This window comes from Musca domestica, unplaced genomic scaffold (assembly GCF_030504385.1).
Source record: "Musca domestica strain aabys unplaced genomic scaffold, Musca_domestica.polishedcontigs.V.1.1 44, whole genome shotgun sequence".
NCBI lineage: Eukaryota > Metazoa > Arthropoda > Insecta > Diptera > Muscidae > Musca > Musca domestica.
In genome coordinates, this window is record NW_026712334.1 from 481412 (window position 1) to 502096 (window position 20685).

A 20685-nucleotide genomic window follows, 5' to 3' on the forward strand; every position below is an offset into this window, starting at 1 on the left:
GTAGGGAAAAAACTGACTTCCTAATCTATACATAGAAAGGAGTCGTGAAATAGCTGACAGACTTACTCCCAGACATGTGAAAAGGCTGCGTTTTTGGAAATTCGTACTCAAAGGATACTATAAGTACTAAAATGTTCGAAAAATTGAATACATTGGCAAACGGAATGAGCTAAAATGCAGAATGAGAGTCGCTGATGTGGTGCAGCATAGCTGCATCAAAGGTTTTTTAGGAAATTCGAATTATTCGAATTATGTAAACGGTTTGAGCTAGAACTTTTAAATTTGGTATGAGAATTAAGGTTAGAAAGTAAGTTTGATATATGAAAGTGGTGTTGGAAATGGGTACTAAGTGTGCGAACTGTACAATATGTTACTAAATTTGAAAAAATTGATTTAGGGTAAACGGATGAAGCTGAAATTTTAAAATTTTGTATTGGGTTTCCTGTTTGTGGTAGGTTTGTGATAAAGAGGTGGAATTTCGAAATTTTATATTGGGGTGTTCTGTTGGTTGAGATTTGCAGGTGATTTTGGAATGGGTCCTATATTTGTACGGAGTGTACTAAATTTAGTAAGGGAATCCTCAAATTTAATATTGGTATCTGGAATTGAGATTTGGCGGTGGTTTTGAAGTGCGTCCAATATTTGTACCAAAAATATTAAATAGTACTAAATTTAGTGTCGGGTGAAGGTATGGGGCCGAAATCTTGAAAATCACTGTTAGTATGTGTGGTTAAGATATGGAGATGTGTTTAAAAATAATTATTCGAAAAGTACTATGTGGTACTAAATTGCGTATTGGGTATAGGGAAAGAGCTGAACTTCTGTAATTTCATATTGAGGGATCTGTTGGTATCTGAGATTGTGTCATGGAGGTGGTTTGCAAAATGTGGACCATATTTTAAGATATTGTAATAAATTGTACTTATTTTGGACGGATATATGTATATTGTTAGAACGGAGATTTTTATATTGTTTTTGATATGCGCACGAAATGTTACTAAATTTGGTATTGGGTGAAGGAATAGAGCTGATTTTGATTTTAGCTTTGATTTTGGTTGGTTTCTAGGGTTTACATATAGAAAGGTTGAAATAGTTTTGGACAGAAAAATTAGTTGTGTATTTATTTTGCAATGGATTTTTAAATTTTAAAATAAATGATTTTGAGGAATTTTTGGGTTAACGGTAGACATTTTCCTATTATTCATACCGAAAAAGGAAAAACTTAAATTATATTTAAAATCTTGAAAGTCCGAAAAAAATTATCGATGCATGAAGTTCGGATTAAGTTGTTTTGAATACTAAAAAGGCCTAACCCGAACTGGTGGAACGAATCTAAAATTGTAAGGCAGTTGCTATTATAAGATAAATACTTCACTCTTTTTTAAGTATGAATCAACATATCCTTTCTCATCAACTTTATAACAATAGGCCGATTTTCACAATTATGTGACCAAAAAGACTTGTGGGAACTAAGGTTCGCTCCGTTATTAACCTAACCTGATGAAATAAATAAATTTATTAACCGATTTTTGTCTTTTCATATCATTCTTTGCCATTAATTTGCCTCCCTGGTGACCCGTTCATGGACCATGCATCTAGGAGTATCTTCCTTCCAGGCCTTGAAAATTTCCCTTTTGATCCTCATATTTTAAAGACAATGGAACAGTCTTTAAAAATATATATTAACTTCAATAATTAATCAATAACAAAAAATCAATCAAATTGGTTCGGAGCGTATTAAGTCTGGTATTTTACAAATTCCACAAGAAATTATATTCTATCAGAAATTATAAATACCGTTAATATTCTGGAGCTTTGTTTTTGTGTTGAATGTATAATTATCTGAGAAAAAACAATATACAATATACGCAATGTGAATTGTGATGAAAATTGAGTACTTGTATTTCTTTATTTTTTTCGATTTGTTATTGCAATTTACTTTTGTGGAACGTTTACACCAACTATTCTTGCATTTCATTGTCTTTTTTGATTGGTTTAATTAAAATGTTGATACAATTATATGCAACAGAGCATACTATCTATCGACGCAACAACAACACCAACAAAAATAAACTGTTTTCGTTTACTATGGCTATTGAATGTGGAGGGAGACCTAACTAAGAATATGACTATGCTGTGCTGTGCTTTTGATTGTGGCATCCAGACTTTGAGAGTGAGTGGCAAGTTTATGGGTGCATTGCCAGCTACGGAAAAATAAAAACAACATCATCACCATCGAACTATAGATGAAAAGGAATCTAGTCGAAGAAGTGATGGTTTGTATATGACTGTCTGTAAGTATGTCTGTCTGTCTGTCGGTCTTGCCGACATCTCTTAGTCGTGCAGACAGTCAGGCGGTCTCGTATTGTTGCTGTTCTTCAAGAGCCGACATTGGTAGTAGATGTCTTCAATAACGATATGATAAGTATTATTTTTCCAATTTTTTTTCTCTTCTTCATTTGTTTTTGCTGTTGCATTGATCAAATATAAATTAGAATCATATGGACGGGTTGTTTTTGTTGTTGATATTGTTGTATGATGACTCCGTGTTTGAAAAAAGTCATTAATTTAATGGTAATCATCTTCGCAGTGCCGTTCGATTGCATTCGAACAAATGAAGTGTTTCCCATTGAAAAGCGTGTATGAAAATGAAGTTGAAATGTGATTAAATGCTTCAATTGTAAAGAAAATGGTTGTTTAAAAAAAAAGCAAAAAAAAAAAAAAAATCGTTAGAGCTTTATGGTAAAAGCGTGTTGTAGAATTTTTAATAAGATGGGTGGGATTGAGATAAACATTGATTTTTAAATTGACATTTTTTTACATTCAATCATTGTATTAAAGAAAATGAGCAATATAGGTCCACGTTGAGGGTATGGCCCCCATAAAATATTATCTTCCGATTTTTGGGTTTTTATCGCTTTACCAGATATTTTAAACGAAATTATCTGAAACTCGGTACATGCAGTTCATAAGGACTATTTAATGTTCATAAGCATGATACCGACGAAATAATACTACCTTCGGACTATCTGCAGTTTTACGCTTTTCGGCACACTAATGCAAGTTAAGATCTTGTATTTTGGGCAAAAAAGCAAATAGAGGGAGAAAGTTCTCCACTATTTGAAATCGTTGATTGTAGACATATAGTATTTTGGGCAATGCAGGTGAGACTGCTGTCATTTCTATGCTGTTAAATTCCAGTGACAGCTCATTATATTGTTTACAAGCGTACAAAAGCATTTTGGTGAGAATTTTCAAGAAAAAAAGTTATTCGAAATGGAATTCAAACGTGATAGTGTGATATATTTATATTTGGCTGGAAAACTACAAGTGGCTATCGTTAGAGCAAATCTTTTGTGTATCGTGTATCGTTACCGTGATACTGGTAGCATAGTCTGACATCAAAGAAGTGGACGGAAGAAGACAGCAACATCAGCAAAAATGGTTCGAAAAATAAAGCAGCAACTTTATCGAAGCCCGCGTCGCAGTAACAGAAAAATTGCTCGTGAGTGAACAAATCCTAATATTCTATTCGGCTAATATTAAAAAATGAGCTCGGGGTAGAGCCATTTAAATTCCAAAAAGAGTTGCTTCGCTTGGCCGAAAGTGGTGAACTGTCGAATTTGGTTTTCTTCAATGTGAAAACATTCGTTGTCCAGCAGTTGGTAAACAAACAAAATAATCGTGTTTACTTGCCAAGGAGGTCAGATAAATATGTGCACCTTCGGTTGGCCACCAGAACTCAAGCGCCGACCATGGTGATGGTGTGGGCCGCTATAACAACCGATGGTCGCTCTCCGCTCGTATTTATCGACCGTGATATTAGAATAAATGCCGAATATTATCGCGAAAATATTCTGGAGGGTGTATTAAAACCTTGGGCACGAAACATTTTGACCGCAGACCTTGGACATTCCAACTGGACTCTGCACCATCGCACTCAGCACAAATGAGGTTCCTCGCTTCATTTCCGGGCACAAAATCTCTAGATACCAATCCGTTGGACTATTGTGTCTGAAGTATTGTGGAAAGCAAGGTTGGCACTAAAAAATACCAAAGTGTCAATCACCTCAAGCAAGCGCTTCTCCGGGAATGAACCAAAATACCGCAGAGCAACATTTGGGCAGCGTGTGACGGTTTCATTGGCCGTTTGAAGGCCATAATACTTGCCAAAGGTTAGTAATTCGAACATATCTAAACTTATTCTAAAATTTGATGCTATTTCCGACAGTTTTTGTTTTCATTCAAAAAAAAATTAAAAAAAATATGTAAAAATTCTGGCGTTTGACTTTGTTGCAGTTATTTATCTCACCCTGTAGTTTGATCTGCAATTATGCCGAAGACACATTATACCTAAAATTCACGGATTCCGAGGAATATTAATCCGAAATTTTCCAAAAGTGGAATTTGCACCCTCTATTTCGGTTACTTTTCGATGTAAACATTCAAAACACCGATACACGTCTTCTTCTTTTAGCTTTACTTTCATAATTTGTCGGATTTTCCCCGTAATTATTGAAAATTTTGAATTTTGTCGCACAGTGTAGTTCCATAAATTTTTAAGAAACTATTTTTTTTTATTAATTTTCAGTTTTACAAAGTTTTCCTTTTTATATCTATGAGAAATGTTCAATAATACAGAATTTTAATGATATTCAATAGCAAATTTTATCTTTAGTAACCGTTTTTATTTAGTTTTCAATTTTGCGTTGCCTTTTTCCCTAAATGTTAAAAAGATGTCTTTTATAACGGCTTCGATTAGTCTATACTACTCCAAATAACATTCACCGGAATGTTCCCTTACACAATGAAACTAAATACGTTTTAATTAAAATACCTTTTCAAACAAATACCCATACACATCCATGCCTATATCCCTTAAATTTGTTTACCCAATACACACATATTGAATGCAAATTTTAGGGTTGATATGCAAATTTCAATTCGGCTACCAGAAGAAGGAAAAAAAAAACACCATGACTTCATAAGTGGTATTTGTACTTTGTCTAATTACTTTGCCTTTGAAGTTAGGCAGAATTCTGAAAAAAGTTTATTATTGGGATTACGGGGAAGAGAAGTGATTAAGAAATTCATTTGCTCTCTTCTTTTTCTTTGAAGCAGTTAAGCCCTGAGTTTGCTATGCGAAATATTTACAAAATCCCCTCTTAACCCATATTAAGATAATCTCTGGCAAATTGATAAAGCATTCAGTAAAAAAAAAAAATCTGATAAGAATTAAGTCGTTGAGCAAAATTGTTTTTTTTTGTGAATCTTATGACTTGTCATAAAATCTGTTTATCTTGGAGGGTTGAAAAAAATTTTCATTCTCCAAGATTTAATGTGAAACAATTCATTAGATCCAGTGACTGGGCAAACATTTAATTCGGATAACAGTAATAAAAATAACAAATAGATACACAACATTACAAACATATGTTCCATCCACAGATGGGCTAGAGGGCAAAATCACATGGAAAATTCCAAATGTAAATAACCACTCTATGGAGATTTTCATTTTGCTAAAATTGCATTAGTTCCATATCGAAGTGAAAAAAAAAAAAAAAACAAAACCAGGAAAACAACAACAAAACAATGTACATACATTCATTCATACAACACATTTGCAACGAGTGTTTGTCCTCGACTAATAAAATATGTCCCATAAGGGTATTGTAATCTTTGGCCCTTAAACAACAACATAACATGCGAACAAATTCGGTTGGTAAACGAAACTAGTTGGGGCTGGAAATTTGAGAGTTGGCAAGCAACCTGTCATTTAAATTGCCAAAGAGAAATATAAAAAGTGAAAATGGAGTTTTATGTAAAAAGAGCAGCTTGTCTTTAAAAATTAAAAAAAAAGAACAAAATTATTACAATTCTTCGATATTGGCTATTATTAAAAATCAACTGCAAAATAGCGCTCTTTAAATTATTTGTTAAAAATCTGGTTCGAATCTGAGGTGAATATCTTCCTCTGAATCGATTTCTACGAAGCATTTGTGCCTTTTTAAATCGGGCTTGTATTACTCCTTTGGTGCACAGTTAACTTGAAATCGGATAAAGATATATATGGGAGCGATAGCCTGTTACAAATAAATGCACAAAGACATAATAACCTGACCTCCTTGTGGTGTAGGGTATACAAAAAAAAAAAAAAAACGAAAATATTTTCTTATTTGTAAAAGTAACACAAATATTCGTTTTAGGTGAAAAAAATATTTTTTAAAAAATTTCACTATAAATCTTAAAATTTCAAAAAAATGTAATCCGACAATTTCAAAAAATGTGGAAGAGCCCCTCTATTTTGTCTACTTTTCGATGTAAACTTTGCTCACTGTCTTCTATTTTAGCTTTAGCTTTATCAAAGATTGAAGAAAATAATTTAGGTATGAAACTAAACAATCTTTTCAATGGTTTTGAAAAATCTGTATCCATAGCTCGGACAGTTTTGTGGTTTTAAATTCAAGACCAAAGCTCAGATAGCCAATCAAAAATTTATTAAAAACCCCATGGTTATAGCCTAGAAAGATCTAGAAAAAATGTTGTTTTTTAATACAAGTCCGTGACTCAGTTCAAACAGATCTTTCAAAATGTTTCCATAACTCAGAATATCCTTTAAAAATTGAATTAAAAATCCATGATTATTTTTTTAAATAAATCTTCCAAAAATGTCGGATTTATAAATTAGATACCCCTCCGAAAATGGATTAAAAAAACGTACGGTTAAAGCTCATGTAGATCTTCCTAAACTGTTTATAAAAATCCAGTTTCGAAAATCGATTTTGAAATAAAATCCCATTATTATAGCCCATAAAGATCTTCCCAACATGTTTTTAAAAATCCGGGTTCAAGTCAGATACCTTTTCAAAACTGGATTTTAAAGCCGCATAATTAAAGTTTTGAAAACCACGACTACAGCTCAAATAGATATTTCAAAAATATTTTTTTTTAATCCAGATATCTCCACAAAAAAAAACTCAAATGGATCTTTTAAAATGTTTTTAAGAATCCAGGTCCATAACTCAGACTTCCCTTCAAAAAGTGAATTTAAAAATCCATGGTTATTTCTTAAATAAATCTCCCAAAAGTCCAAAAATGGATTTTAAAAACCCACGACTATAGCTCAAGCAGATCTCCCCAAAATGTTTATAAAAATCCAGGTCCATAAATCAGTTATTACTTCAGCGATTTTGAAATCCTAGTATTATATATCAAAAATATCTTCCCCATAAAAATCCAATTTCAGATTAGATACCTTTTTAAAATATAATTTTAAAAGCCCACAATTTAAAAATTTTTAAGAATTAAGAAATTTTCAAGAATTTCCCTTAAAAATCCATGATCGTAGGCTTTCAAAATGTTATAATAAAGATCTGCAATCATGGTCTAAATAGTCGTTAAAAAATTTCTTTTAAAAACCCACGACCATAACCCTTAAATTTTTTTAAAATACACGATCATTGCCCTTGAAATTTTTCTTTGAAAATAGCCCTTGATATTTCCAAAAATATTTTTTTTACTTCGGGTGATAGCCCTCAACAATTTTGTTCAAAATATGAATATTATATTAAAGAAAAAGCATAGTGCCATTCTTAGTAGCAATTGCCCATTGCCACTTTATGTACAAAAGGGAAATATGCTAACATTTTACAAATATTTTGATGTTTCCCATAATGCTGCCAACAAATTGTCTCCCGTTTAACATTGGAGAATCCAAGAATTTGGTCATGTTTTTCAAATTTTCACTGGGATTTTAGTATTTAGAACCGGAAAAACAACTGGAAAATACCAATAAACACACTGACATAGCCCCTCAGAACAATAACAGCAACATCATGTTCGGTGAAAAAAATATGTGCAAATTTTTTCAATACTCAAAGGAATTGAATTTGTGTAGACAAAACGTCCAAATTGCTTTGTTTTGTATGCCAACTTCATGGCGTCTGGCCAAAGAGCGAGAGAAGAGACAAAGAAGTACTAAAGGGCGACTGCATTTCATCTACGACGACTACTACTACTCCGGTATTATTTTGGGGGTTGAAAAAGTTTAACCCTTGATTTGTTGCTTTGTTGTTATTAGTGTGCTGTCGTCGCCTGAAACTTTTCTGGCTAAGGGTATGTCAATGGGTGGTATACTGACTGGCTTCTTCTTTTGCTGCTACACTGGAGCAATACTACAAATGTGGCCATGAACGAATTACGAAGATACAATCAATTCAACACAAAAAATTAGATATATATTTTTTATTAGGGTGTATCGTTTTAATTTTAGATTTTCAATTTGGGAATTTTTAAAATTCAGTGCGAAATATTTAACAATTTGATGGGTTGGGAAACGGATTGAAAAAAAAAAACAATAAATGACTAGGGTTTAACTTTATAATTTGATTACCGAAAGAGGAACGGATTTTTCGCAAAAAAAAAAAAAAATTGAAGACTATTACTTCCCAAAATCAACTAAATCTTGATCTTTAAGAAAAGAATTAAAAATAAGGCTTATTCACAAAAAAAATCGACAATTGAATTTTGAGTTTCGAATTTTCGGGAGAATTTAAGTAAATTCGAACATGTTGTTGTTTTTATGAAAAAAATGTTTATTTATTAGTGAAGAAAAATGGTAATGTTTACCAGGGGTTAGGGCAGGGAATACCATTGTTTCGGAAATTTCCATCAACCCTCATCAGTTTCATAGAAATCGAAAATGTTCACATTTTTTTCAGAAATTAGCTTCACTAGATCTTATTTTTAATATCCACACAAATTTCAATTAACATTCGACCACCCTAATATCCAAATGGCTTTCTCGCCTGGAACTTTTACGCAAAAATATTGGCACCGAGAATTAGCAGCACCATGCCAAGCCGCCCCAATACATTGAACAAGTCGCAGTCATTGTACTCTTTTTAGACGCGTACTCATTGTCGACAAAGTGACTGACATAAATTATAGCAATAAAATAACAGCGAATGAAAACACAAAACAAAGGAACTGAAAAAAAAGAAATATACCGGCTTGTATTGCTGCTAATGCCGGCCGGCCGATCGGCCTGTATAAAGGGATGTCTGCACAGTCTACACACCAACACCACCATCACCACCCCCTCAAACCCTGAACATGTGTCAGCCTAAGGCCACTTGCCGTCAGACTGATTTTTCCATTTACTGACTTTTGCCAAAAACTCAAATATTTAAGGGTGATTTTGGCATTTATTTCCAAAAAGAGCCGGTGGTGCTGGCTGTGACTGCACAAGCATTGCAGCTAAATCAAAAAGAGGGCAAAAACATGACTTCACGTCCACCCACGCACTGAGCAGGGTGCTGCGCACACACACACACGCGCTCTATAATGTGATTTTTCATTTGAACCGAAATTGTTCTAATGGGGAAATTTAACCATTGACACTGCAGTGTAATACAGTGTGGAGTCATTAAATTAGAATGGTTATGGAGAATGAGAGTAGAAAAGTGAAAATCATTTTAAGTCTAGTTTACAAACGAAAGGATGTTAACTAGAATGCTTATATCTCAAGAATGGCTTGACCGGATGTTGACAAATTTTGTCGTCCGATCCTCACCAAAATTTTCACAAGGGTAGGGTTAGGCCTATTGTTTTCAAAGATGACCGCAATATATTTAGGGGTTGAAATGGACCAACAACTAAAAATGTTCCTGATTTTGCTGCCATCATAAAGGTCACAAATAGAAACCAATGGACACGAAATCTCGCATGAAGTTAGAGTTTAGGACAGCGGGTAGTATGGACCACTACTTTTGTGTAAAAAATACCAGCATTACTTACAGGCGATATCCGAAATACACAAAAGGCGAACTTCTGGCTTTTTTATGCTAATTTCGTTGACGAATATAGCCAAATATCGTAAACAAGCAAATCATATAGATGAGACTGAATTTAGAGATACAGAGGGGCCTCTTGCTTTTGGAGATGATATTTGGGGTTCACATGAACCAAAAACCAAAAAATTTCCTGATCACATAATTGAAGCCAATCGACACGCCTGAGAAGAGAGTTAAGGAGAGGGAAGAATTCTAGCATTTTGGATGACCATATTTAGCTGTAAAATGGACCACAATAACTAACAGCACGACGGAGTGCGTAAATATTGGGCAAATGTCCCAGGTCAAAATGCTAAGGGTAATATCTGGGCAGTGCTCCGTGACATAATTAAAAAAAGAGAAATTTTCCAAAATGGATTCCAAAAGTATATATATTCTTGGCTAAGATTAGATTTCAAACGGAATGAAAAAAAAATACCCAAGCGTATTTTTTCCAAGTCACCTTCCAATATTCGGTATCTGGCTATATTTTGTCGTAATATTCAATAACAGTTCATACAAATCCAAATATCAAAGATTTGTGTAAACAGGCTAATGTTTGTGTATAGCATCCATATATCGAAACCAAAATTCGTTATTTTATAATTTTAGGCACATTTTTTAAAGAAAACCAGTGAAGAAAGTCCTAAAGTCGGGCGGGGCCGATTTTATGATACCCTACAGCACTTTGCTAATTTAGTTGAGCTCCACATAACAATTAAAAGTTTTTATGGGAGAATTCATTCATACACGCTATGATTATAATTATAATTTAAAGTTCAAAGGACTAGATATGCCGAAGCATTTGTATCTTTTAAATTCGGACTTGTATTGTCCATTTGGTGCAAAATTAATTTGAAATCAGATAAAGATATTTATGGGAGCTATATCCAAATCTAAACCGATCTCGATAAAATTTGGCAAAGGTATTTCTGAGCTGTATTTGATGTATTTCCCTGAATATCATTGTTACGGAGTGCATATTACGGCTGTGGGTAACAAATACAACAAATCAGATGAACAGTATACATGGGAGCTTTAGCTATATCGGAACCGATCTTCACCAAAATTGGCATACTACCTTCTAGACTCAATTCGGTCGTATGCACCAAATTCCATCTCGATAAAATTTAGCAAAGGTATTTCTGAGCTGCATTTGTTATATTTCCCCAAATATTGTTGTTACAGAGTGCATATTACGGCTGCGGAGGACAAAAATATCAAATCGGATGAACAATATATATGGGAGCTATAGCTATATCTGAACCGATTTCCATAAAATCGATCGTATGTGCCAAATTCCATACTATTCGGACTGATATTACACGTTCGTTGCCCAATCAAAGGCAAATCGGACGAAGATATATATGGGAGCTATATCTAAATTTTGACCGATTATCTCCAATTTCAATAGGGTTCGTCCTTGGGCCAAACTAATGATTTGTGCAAATTTTTATCTGGATCGGACAATAAATGCGAACTGTACTTTTTTTACAAAAAGACATGGACAGACGGACGGACGGACATGCATAAATCGACTCAGAATGTGATTCTATGCAGATCATCAAACGGAACTATGGGTCTATCTCGTTTCCTTTTGCATGTTATAAACAAATGCACAAAGACATAATACCCTGACCACCTTGTGGTGTAGGGTATAAATATACATATGCACTAATAAACAAACGTTGTTTTTATAAAAACAACAATAAAGGGATTAAGCCTGATCATTTTGCAGCAAAAAAATATTCCTCATCAGAATAAAATTATATGGCGATTTAACGATGGCCGTCTATCTGTTATAATTTAAAGCTTTGAAATTTGGCACAATGGAAAATGGGCTATATTGGACAACGCTTGGGTATAGTCACCCTATAACAGTACCTCCAGGTTTTCGGTATTTTAAAGGTTTCTTCCACAATTTGTAACCAAATCAGCAGAAACGTAATAATTGGTGTTCTATGTAGGCCTATTCCCCCTTTCCGAACAATGTTGGATTCAGGTCCACTAATTAGTACAACACATTTTCGGTATTTTGAAGGTTTCTGTAAAATTTCGAACCAAATCAGCTGATATTTGTCATGTGGAGTTTTTGAGAGGTCCGCTCCCTCCTTGCGAAAGATGTTCGATTCAGGTTCACTATATAACGATACTACCAGATTTTCGGTATTTTGTAGGTTTTTGAAGTCTGCCAAATTAGATGATAATTTATTTGGGTTATTTTTTATTTTAATTAAAGCTGATGGTTATTCGAAGTTAGCATATTCTATTCTTTTCATTATTTAATTTTTCTTTGATAAACATGTGGCGGAGAGTGTAAAAAGTTCGACGCTGCTGAAATTAATTCCCTATAAAGCTATATCGGCTAGTTTTAACGATTCATCGCCGTTCGCAGCAATTGGGCCACTATTACTAACGACGGGGACAATTTTGGGGGAGGACTACTTTTAGGTCGCGACCGGGATAAGAATTACTTTTTCGAATCATAAATGGAACCAATCGAGTTTCAAATTGTGTTACTCAAATAGATTTTGACGAATTACAAATAAAATTTCAAATATATGGAAAACATGGAAATTCCTTATAAAAAACATGCTCTAACACCGCATAATAAATTCCATCCCTTTGTTATAATTTCTAATCCCGATACTGTCCTTGTTCATTCATGCAAAAATAACACACCGTATAGACAGACGGCACACGTTGCGGAACATAAAATTAAAACGTGAGTAGATTCGGTGTTCATTCATTCGCATGGCTGGCGAAATAGAAAAAAGAAAATCTAGTGTCTGAGAGAGAATAAATACAATGTACATGCATAGACGTAGGACAGGAAAATGGGCATACGCGTACAAAGCTAAATAACAGTTAAATTCAATTGATTCTGATGTTCATTTGCTACCTCATACAAGCCGTGATGCAAACATACGACGGCAGACGACATCAATAGACAAAATAACAACAAAAAGATCCGGTCCAATATAAAAGCAATGCAACTGAAATAGACGCAAACACACACACACACACAACTTGAAATGTAACAAAAACCATTTAGGGTCATCCAACATGGGGAAAATACAGTTTTTGAGGGTTTAACTCCAAATCTTAAAGCTATGGGCAAAATGCAATATATTTTATTACTCATTTCATGTGGCTTCATAATAACGCCCACAAGGTGCACATTTGAAGCTCTACAAACGGGGGTGAGTGTTGCTTTTAGTAAATTTGTATGTAATAACCCTGCCATGGAAGTTGTTCTCCCACAACAATTTATGGACCTTGAAAAATCACTAAATTCGCCTTGAAGAAGAAAGCATCTTTAATTGGATTTAGGTAGTCATATTGGTGTAATATCCAAAAACGAAACACGTTCAATAGGGGAGTTTCTTGTGGAAAAATATTTCAATATAAATTTAATGAAATATCTTGCCACTATTTTGAAAATTCCACAAACATTTTAAATATTTTATGGCAATAAAATGCATATTAAGCATACAGGCCGGTTATAATTTTTTGAGCTGAATTTATGAATTCATATCATACATATTTTAATGTAATTTGTTCAGGTCGATAGATTTTGAAATGTTTATTTAATGCAACCATTTGATTTGAATATTTCGAGCAATATTTTCAAAGATTGATCTACAATTTTTATACCTTCTACATTGAAAAGGAGGGTCTGTTAACCTTGTCATTCTGTTTGGAAGAGGTAGTATTATTCCTTGTAGACCCCATAAAGTATTTATACTCATGATCAGCATAAAATTTGTCGTTATTTCACGTAGAGCTTCAAAATTTTGCAGAACAGTTTGCATTGTGTCTAGGAGGGTTGGTATTAAAAATGAGATTTATCGATCCACATTTTGGCATAGCCGCCGATATTCGGTATTTTGATGAATTTTGCTACATTCATTCACGGATTTGTCATTTCTAAGCCACTCGTCCGACAGCTGTGGCCGAAAAATGGCTCATGAGCTGAACATATCGCAATATTCCATTCGGCAAATTTTGAAAAATAAGCTCGGGGTAGAGCCATTAAAATTCCAGCCATTAAAATTCCAGAAAATTTTGAAAAATAAGCTCGGGGTAGAGCCATTAAAATGCCAGTGCAAGTGCAAGAACTTATGCCGCAACAGAAAGAAAACAGACTCAAAAAAGCTAAGCAAATTTTGAAAAATAGGCTCGGGGTAGAGCCGTTAAAATTCCAGTGCAAGTGCAGGAACTTACACCGCAACAGAAAGAAAATAGACTCAAAAGAGCTAAAGAGTTGCTTCACTTGGCCGAAAGGGGTGAACTGCCGAATTTGGTTTTCTCCGATGAGAAAACATTCGTTGTCCAGCAGTTTGTAAAGAAACAAACTGATCGTGTTTACTTGCCGAAGAGGTTATTTGAAAATGTGCACTTTCGGTTGACCACCAGAAGTCAAACGCCGGCCATGGGCCGCCATAACAGCTGATGGTCACTCTCCGCACATATTAATCGTCCGTGGCATCGGAATAAATGCCGAACATTATCGCGAAAATACTCTGGAGGGTGTATTAAAGCCTTGAGCACGCAAACATTTTGGCGGCAAACCTTGGATATTCTAACAGGACTCAGCACTCGCCACCCAAGAATGGTCACAAAATGACGTTCCTCGCTTCATTTCTAGCGCACAATGGCCACTAAAATGTCCGAATACCAATGCTTTGGACTATTGTGTCTGGAGTATTTTGGAAAGCAAGGTGGGAACTTAAAAATACCAAAGTGTCGATCACCTCAAGCAAGCGCTTCGCCGGGAATGGGCCAAAATACCGAAGAGTAACATTCGGGCAGCGTGTGACGGTTTCATTGGCCGTTTGTAGGCTATAATTCGTGCCAAAAGCGACCAATTCTAACCAATCTAAACTTATTCTGAAATTTGATGTTATTTCCGACATTTTTTGTTTTCATTCATAAAATTCAAAAAAAAAAAAAAAAAAAAAAAAAAATTAAAAATTATGGCGTTTGACGTACCCCATATAACGGTACCACCCGATATTCGGTATTTTTGTGATTTATGCCACATTTTCCCCACGGATTTAGGTCCACGTTTTTCTATAGTGCACAAATAACTATACCCACCGATATTCGGTATTTTGATAATTCTAGTCAAATTTACTCATGAAATTGTTTCAAATTTGCTATTTAAGACTCGCAGTAGATAACAATCCTTGTAGTATAAAATTGTCTATATAGGTTTTCGTTTTGGTATGGCCCCTATTGATTACACAATTGAAGCCAATCGACACGAGGACAGGGAAGAATTCTAGCATTTTGGATGATGACCATTGGATATTGTTTAGCTGTAAAATGGACCGCCACAACTAACAGCATGACGGAGTGCGTAAATATTGGGCAAATGTCCCTGGTCGAAATTCTAAGGTTAATATCTGGGCAGTGTTCCGTGACATAATTTTAAAAGCGAAATCTTCCAAAATGGATTTGGATATTAAGAGGCTCCTAAAATATTGTAGTGTTGTAGGATAACACATGGTCGGCCCCGCACGACTATAGCCTTTGCTTACTTATTGCATATAAAATAAGTTTTTTTTACCCAAAGGTGGAGGGTATTAAAATTTGGGACGACCAAAGTTTATGTTTTTATACCCTCCACCTTGGAAAGGAGGGTATATTAACTTTGTCATTCCGTTTGTAACATCCTTAAATATTCGTCTTAGACCCCATAAAGTATATATATTCATAATCAGCATAAAATTCTAAGTTCTAAGTGATATAGCGCCCATATAACGGTACCTCCCGATATTCGGTATTTTGATGGTTTTTGCCACATTTTTTCACTGATTTGTCTAAAAATTGGTATTTGTGGGTCATAATGGGCTCTAGTTCGTGTGGCAAAACATTGTAATTATAGGTCCACCTTTTGGTGTAGCCCCCATATAACGGTACCTCCCGATATTCGGAATTTTAATGGTTTTTGCCACATTTCTTCTAATGTTTCTTTTACCCTAAGGTGGAGGGTATTAAAAGTTTGGCCCGGCCGAAATTAATGTTTTTTTACTTGTTTTTAATTGTTATTTTTTATGACACAAGTTTAAGGCCTTTACTATAGAATCGATTTATATTGTGTTCCGGCATTCCCTCAAAATCTTCACTCCCAAAAACAATTAAAACTTTTACTTTCATTTTCACAAAAAATCATACTATCTACAATATTCAAAAGCCATCAGCACTTTCATTTAAGATTTATAATTGAATTAAAATCGCAGTTTCTCTTTTGCAATATTGAATTACCCATTGAAAAGAAAATGAAAAAAAAAATTTAACTTATTTCGGTGATGTGTAAACGCAATTTACCTTTAACAATATTGAGTTTCTTCAAACTGTCGTTACCACAAAAACAAAGTGACAATTACCTGGAAAGAAAAACACGAACAAAATCAATGAAAGTTAATAATATTAGTCATAATAAATTAAATAAAAAAAAATGAAAAAGGTTTGTTAGAAATTTGCAAAAAAAAAGAGATAAAAATAATAAACATTATGCGGAAACCTAAAAGTGGTTGGCTGGCAGCGGGTCATAAATTTTCTCAAACGGAAGAAAGTCATTTCGAGTTTGTAAAAAAAAAAAAAACAACAAAATATTACCATCCACAATGGCACAATTGCTAATTTTTGGGGTAAATGAACGACAGATGGTCATCGATTGGTTGATGGTTATCGACCACAAACTGCTGCTGCCGCTGAGTCACCAGAAAAAGCCTTAAATTATATTTCTAATTTGAAACTCAAAAAAAAGGGTTGTAAACTCCAACAAAATGTTGATGAAATATTTACGATAAGAAGATACAATTTGCGCCATTGGCCATCAAAGAATGATCATAAACCCAAATTTAAACAACGTCATCTTTGGAGAGAATAACAAAAAAACAACAGAAAACGTTTTCAAAAAACAAATAAATTTTATGGAAACACAAATCTTGATAGAATAGAAGTTAAAGGCAAATGTGGCCATTATACATTGGGAACAATGACAAAGTTGGAAATGGCGACCAAAAATTTGTAACTCTGTATTAGACACTCTTTTTTGGGGATGCCATCAGAGATTTGCAAAAATATTGATATTGGGAAAATTATGGAGATTTTTTAAAAGAAGGTCTTAAAATTAACTATCAAATCTTCTACAGTAATTTATCGTTTAGTGGTACGGCATATGGTAACCTGTTTTCGTGAGGCTTAATAGTAACCGTAAAATCTATGAAATTTGTGGCTTGGCTATATGTCATAACCTGTAAACATACTGCCAAAACATTAGGACCTTCTAATTATGCTTAATGGGAGGCTAACAAGTCGAATTACAATCGATATAATTCGAATTACAAATGGAATTCTCGAATTACAACCGAAATGTTACGAATTAAATAAAAAATAAAGGGTGAGATATAAAAACTGCAACAAAGTCAAACGCCATAATTTTTACATTTTTTGTTAATTTTATTGAATGGAAGCAAAACAAGTCGGAAATAGCATAACATTTTAGAATAAGTTTAGATTTGTTCGAATTGGTCACCTTTGGCACGAGCTATGGCCGCTTGCTTCAGGTGATCGTGATGGTCCAACGGGTTGGTATCCGGAGATTTTGGTAGTCATTGTGCGCTGGAAATGAAACGAGGAACCTCATTTTGTAGTCATTCTTGGGTGGCGCGTGCTGGGTGCGATGGTGCTGAGTCCTGTTGGAATGTCTAAAGTCTACGACCAAACTGTTTGCGTGCCCAAGGCTTTAATACACCCTTCGCGATAATATTTGGCATTTATTCTGATGCCACGGTCGATTAATACGAGCGGAGGACGACCATCGGCTGTTATGGCGGCCCACACCATCACCATGGCCGGTGCTTGAGTTCTGGTGGCCAACCGAAGGTGCAGATTTTCAGCTGACTTCTCTGGCAAATAAATATGATCAGTTTGTTTGTTTACAAACTGCTGGACAACAAATGTTTTCTCATCGGAGAAAACCAAATTCGGCAGTTCACCACTTTCGGACAAGCGAAGCAACTCTTTAGCTCTTTTGAGCCTATTTTCTTGCACTTTTTACAATTTCAATGGCTCATTTTTCAATATTTGCCGAATGAAATATTGCGATATGTTCAGCTCACGAGACATTTTCGGCCTTGACGTCAGGCTACGCTACCAGTATTACGGTAACGAGCGATGGTACGAGATACAAAAAATTTATTCACATTTAAATGCTGGAGTGCTCTAACGATAGCCACTTGTGGTTTTCCAGCCAGATATAAAAAAATCACACCATCACGCTTGAGTTCCATCACGAAGAACTTTTTTTCTGCTCACCAAAATGCTTCTGTACGCTTGTAAATAATATAATGACCTGTCACTGGAATCATTTTAACACCTGTCGGACGAGTGGCTTAGAAATGACAGCAGTCTGAAGTTGGTTGCAGTTTTACACGCTCTGTATCCCTAATTTTGATGGTATAATTAAGGGACCCATTTTTCTGAAATCGGACCTAGAGTTTGAAGATGGTATTGTTATAAGGAGCATTTACATTTAAATATTTTCATGCAAATTTTCCCATTTGAAAAAATCTTTCCAAATATCAATACTCGTTCTCTAATTTTCAATCGAAAGGAATATAAAGAATGTATTAATTTCCAATTTTAAAGGTCGATCAGTCCTCATTGATCTGCAAGCAACACATTGCTAGGAATTTTAGTAGGTAGAAGAAGATTATATGCATGTGTCATAGGATTTCTTGGTCCCACGATACCATACCCTCTAATGTTCCAAAGCGAATACAAAACAATATTTCAAAATTTTAATTCCACTACATATACAATGCAATCAGCGCCAGGTTAGAATTGCACCTTTAATGTATTTGCGATTCCATCAGGGTGTTACGTATAGCATATTTTTGAATAGAGTTTTTTGTTTTTGTACAAAAAGTTATTGTCCATACAAAATGGTGCGATCATCTGCAAAAAGTATGCATCTAATAATTTCGATCGGGCCATAAATGTGACATATATCTATATCGAATCAACTGGGCGAAATAGGAAGATCGATATGCTATATGGTATGTCGAGGACCAATATTTCGAGATGTTACAAATAATTGTCCAACTAAACTTACAATACCCCAAGAACATATTATAAAATCTTAAAAAAAAAACTACTAAAAACGACATCCCTAATCTTTATGGCTCCCATTCTACCAATCGTTGCAATACTGAAAGTCTCGTCTTGTTTGTTGAAATGACTTATGGAACTGCGGTCACTGTTAAAACAGAGTCATATATCAAATGACTGCGATCTTGATTATTTATTAATTTATATAAAAGAGCCATGTGTGACACTGAGCGACCGAGCGAGACAACACACAAAATCAATCTCAGCATCTGCATTTAACAAATGCACAAACACAATGATGGGCACACTGGGCAGACACTGGCTGCCTGTAATAAAGATAACTACCATCCATCCGTCGACGACCCTCCATCTAAAACCAAAATAGCAATGGAGTAGTAAGCGAAGGGTAAAAGGGATTTGGTTTTTGTGTTTGGAAGCCACTCTCTCTTCTCTCATATATCATGGGTCATTGATGATGGCAGACTGCTGCACTTTTTCCAAATGCAACACGAACAACATTAGTAAACTAAAAGAGGCGACACATTTATGCCACACACTCCATTCGATTTTGTATTACAAGACACCATCATCAACCGCACATAGAGATTATAAAGATACAATATAAGGAACTCTTATGTAGCAGTGGTGGCTTGAGGTTGGTACTCGCACATTTATACATATCTCCGTCCTCAATATGAATGGAGTCATCAAATGGTGTAAAACGTTGGAACAACGCCTAAACTTTCCAGGTCGTAACAGTTGTACTACTAGTATTCGTTGTTGTTGTTGTTGTTGTTGTTGTTATAGAGGTAGTCCATAAAGTATTAGTCATTTTGTAACCTAGAAAAGCAGCCATTAGTTGAATCTTCATTTAGATTAGATTGTGGCCAAGGGAAATAGAGTGACCAACAGTATCTGGGAAGAAAATGGAATGGGAAATGTACATATGGAAAAATAAAAACTTCGTAATACAAAAATCGAATTTGTGTGGCGAGAGATGGCTCTTCAAATCGAGGAAGAATTGAGAACCATTTGGAACTTTAGAAGAAAAACGTAAGTAAGGTCTACAATGTATTAAGATACCTCGATGAACATTGTCAAGGCATTGAAGGTTTCTTGAAGACCTTCTTCGTATGAAAGATCTTTGAAGAAGTATAAAAGGTTGTCTATGTATAAAAAATCTCTTCCAGGTCTTCTACGTATTAAACACTTCTTGACGGTCTTCTTTACGTTCTACATGTGGAAAAGACAAGGGATCCATTTCTTGAAACGCTCCCCCGCTTATAAGAGATCTTAGTCTACGTACAGTAGACTTCTTATAGTTTTTCAATCTACACAATGATTCTTCTGTAAGGAAGATCTATAGCTGGTGTTCCATGTGTATAAGCCCTCTTGAGAATTTTCAGAAGTACAGGTGCAGGTCAAGCCGTGGTCAACATTTGCATTAAATAGTCTTTAAATATAAATTTACTAGCAATGGGCCCGATACTTCGTCAGCGAAAATTGCACCATTAAATTTTAGATTCGTTAAAAAAGTTTATGTTAGGCGTTTCCAGTACTCAAAATGCATTTTTTCAATTTTACAACATTCTTCAGTCAAAACTTCATGTATATTTTTCCCACCTTCAAGGTTCTATGAATATTATTCATGTTTTCCCTTTTTCGGAAAGAACTACACACAACAAAATCACATCCAATTTTTTCTCCAAAAATATTTCAACGTCTC

At 34.7% G+C, this 20685-nt stretch overlaps 1 protein-coding gene across 7 annotated transcripts in view; it reads right to left on the reverse strand.

Moving 5' to 3' along the window:
- LOC101899381 (uncharacterized) overlaps positions 1–20685 on the reverse strand; it is a 202821-nt gene that overhangs the window by 59290 nt on the left and 122846 nt on the right. Inside the window, exon 3 of one of the 7 annotated variants that reach the window (XM_059127340.1) lies at positions 16170–16228. The exons of the other annotated variants lie outside the window; for them this stretch is intronic. The gene's annotated coding sequence lies outside the window, so the exon portion shown is untranslated. The remainder of the gene's footprint in view (positions 1–16169; positions 16229–20685) is intronic. 7 annotated transcript variants of the gene reach the window in all.